A 3,415-nucleotide genomic window follows, 5' to 3' on the forward strand; every position below is an offset into this window, starting at 1 on the left:
TTGAATGTGGCAGGGCTCAAGGACGCCGGCGTCTCGCCGTCAGCGAGTGCGCAGCGCGGAGCAATACAGCATTGTCACCTGAGGCCGCTAACTGAAGCCCGCGAAATTCTTTCCTCGTAGACGCATGAGACGCTCCGTGAAGTTTTAAGTGTTTGGAAGTGCATCTAGTGTTTGGTCTTTGGCCGACTGTACCCCCGCAAAGCAAAGGTGAGTTTACACCTGTTTCGTTGTTCCACACTATACCAAGTCAAATACGAGCACCACTTGTAAGCATGGTTGCAAAAATTGTTTCGTTGCATACGCGTCTCAGCAACGGTGTGCAACAGCAGGAAAGCAGTGTCTGGGTGTGTCACTGTGTGTAGATCATGAGTAGAAACGTAAAGCGTTGCCTAACGTTCACTCGTGCAGGGGGAGGCTACTGAAATAATTTGTTGTTTTGCTGTAATCTCGCACAAAAATTGATAAATGTTGTGACTCTATTTCCCCCCCTTGGAACTGGAGTACACGGAATTCCTCTGTTGTGAATGTTCACCTGAAAGTGTCCCAATCTCCAAAGTGGATATCATTCCGATATGGCCTGTATACCTTCCATTGAAATATGTTGCATTTGCACTATAGGAAGGCCTCCTGTTTGCAAATTCTGATCCTCTACAGTTTCCAATTCATTCAAGAGGTCACATTTCTCAGTCTATCCAAACAAATGTACCTTTCACTAGTCTTAGCGGCGTCAAAATTTTCACCAGTACGGGTTTTTCATGCTCGCAACAGCTGAAGGCTGTTTATAAATGGATCCCTTTTTTGCACTCTCTGGTAGGGATATACGGTGCACTTTGTTGCTGCAGAAATTTTCTTCTCGTCGAGCTCTTTTCGACCATCTGCAATCACATGAAGATTTTTGCAAGTGGTGTTCCTTGTACATAGAGGGAGTAATGCTGCTTCCAAGAACTATAGAACCAATTCCCTCCATGAGCCATCCTGACAAAATGCCAACACATTCAACACAAAAAGTATTGTATGAAAGTTTTGTTCTGTGGCTTCTTGCAGCCAGACGTGTGGACAGTGAAGAAGCAGATATTGCACGCTGAAAACATCACCTCATCACAGATGCATCGTGCACTGTGAGTTGACAGTCCCTTCTTGTGTGCTTCGACAATCACTATTCTTGGGACTCAACATACAACAGGACACTATCTTGTGGTCTCCAGAGACGAGTACAACCTGCGCTATGGGAAACCGGTACACATCTTTGTGGAAATTGGCCCTGAGGTGATGCCAATTTTTCTTTTTCGCATAACACATCAAGTTTTCTACCAGACTTCAGGCTATACCGTCTTGAATCTCAGAGACAAGTGTATATTGTTGTGTGCGACCCTCAGAGTTAATGGACAGTCATCCATATTCATCTTATGAAGTAATAGAGTCTGTGTTGTCTCCCTCAGAATATCGCTGCTCAGTCATGATTATGGAGGTATATATGGTCTGTTCAACCAAATTTTTGCAAAATATATACGCTACTTCCGGTTTTGCTTAATAACTTCGTTTTCTGACACAGAAAGTTCCATATGAGAGGTACATATCTTTCCTGTGCATGCTACAGTTGTTGCTATATGTGGTGGTTTTCAGAGCTTGCTCAATGCTGCTTCTTTTTCTCTTTCTTTCTTGTTTACTAGACGTTTCTGAAGATCAGGAGTAGAGCTCACAAAACGAAAAACTTCGTGTCAGTAACATGTCTTGAGGAGCTAATCAGAGTTGCTGTGGGTCATGGATTTGTCAGGAGGGCAACATACAGGTAGGCCACTTTTGTTATAACGTTATAACGCTCGTATGAGCTTCAATTGCATTGTTGTTCTAAAAATCTTTGTAACACCAGTCATTTCTTTCTAGCTGTATTTAATGGATGAGTTATCACTTCGCTCTATGGTTGCTGGTGCTGAGAAATGCCTCGATGACATTTTCATTGTTAAAAATGGACTATGGAAACAAGGTATAGTGCATACATCTCCAGATGCCACTTTGCCCTCTTGCTTGGGGCTTTAAGTGCCATTTTTTGTTTTGGTTTCCTGTTTAGATCAGTCAACATGTGTGAGTGCACCTTCACCAATCCCACAAATGCCTCTGCTCTCACGAATTTATTACCCTTGGGAGAGCCTCAGCAAGACAGTACTTGATGCATTGGAAGCAGACAATGTTCTGCTTCCCTCTCAACGACAGGAAGTGGCACACATGGCAGTGTCATGGCCCAGCACATCCATTGAAGGTGGGAAGCACTCCTGATATTTATTCACAGGTATATTTGCTGTTTGCATGGCTTACCTGGATAGAGTACAGTAGATATAAAAAAAAATGTTGTGACATGCATTGAAATGTTGTAGGAGAGCACATCACATACTGGTAAAATATAGCAGTTTGAAAGTCACGTGGAGTGGTAGAGTAACAAAAAACTGGTTTGGAAGTTTAGATGGTGCTCTAGCTTAGGTTATCTGCAGGGCCTGTCTTGCAAGAACCCTCCTTATATTACACTACATATTTACTCGGCTGGTACGATACATACTGCAGTAAATACAGCAGGCGATGTAACACATACGTATAGCAGAGGCCATATCAACTGCTAACCTTTCAGAGACATTCATATGCTTCACATATGGTGGTGTCTCTGCCATGCTGAACTATGCTCATAAGCATGTTTCACGGATGAAAAAAAATCCTATCTATGTGCTCAGAAATTTGTTTGTGCCACTTGCAGTGGTGGACGTGTAGTGTTCTTCATAAACTTATTTGAATAGTTGGTAGAGAAATGGAATGATTGTCCTGATCATTACACCATGTGAAACTAAGAATATTTCATGCAATTATTTTGAATACTCATAAGGAAATTTTATTAATTGGTTGTGATTTTAGGCACCTGGTTGGTATCATTGAGAACGAAGGGAGCCAGCAGGCATAAAAAAATCAAGAGGGCTACATACATAAATGCGTGAGGCAATGAGGGCCGCAGATGAATATAGCAAGAAGTGGGAACATGTAAGTTGTAAATGCTTCCTACGAGCGTATTACATTTCTTTATTCATCAAATAATTTAATTTGTTGTGGAAGTATTATGACTAAGGAGGCTCAGTAATACTTTCTTTTTCTTTCAGCTCATGTGATACAAATCGGTCAAATGTTCCGCCACCAAAGTCATGCACAAGTTATTTGTAGTCTTTTCAGTAATTTCCAAAATAAAGGGTTATTATTGAAAAGCTATCCTCTCTGGACACACAAAACATGAGAATTGAACAATTAACAATGAAACAAAATCTCTGGACACCTTGCATTGATCATAAGGACTGTAAAGGAAAACAACAGGAAACCAGCTAGCATCATGGTCGACAGCATTTATCCCTGTTTTAAAGCGGAATCATCGTTTCATTACTGC

At 41.6% G+C, this 3,415-nt stretch overlaps 1 long non-coding RNA gene across 1 annotated transcript; it reads left to right on the forward strand.

The window, feature by feature from the left end:
* Nucleotides 1–1,769: 1,769 nt before the first annotated feature.
* Nucleotides 1,770–3,165, forward strand: LOC135365903 (uncharacterized). Its single transcript, XR_010414000.1, has 5 exons — nucleotides 1,770–1,789; nucleotides 1,885–1,984; nucleotides 2,069–2,257; nucleotides 2,899–3,021; nucleotides 3,138–3,165. It is a non-coding gene; the product is annotated as an uncharacterized LOC135365903 (long non-coding RNA).
* Nucleotides 3,166–3,415: the final 250 nt, after the last annotated feature.

This window comes from Ornithodoros turicata, chromosome 8, assembly GCF_037126465.1.
Source record: "Ornithodoros turicata isolate Travis chromosome 8, ASM3712646v1, whole genome shotgun sequence".
NCBI lineage: Eukaryota > Metazoa > Arthropoda > Arachnida > Ixodida > Argasidae > Ornithodoros > Ornithodoros turicata.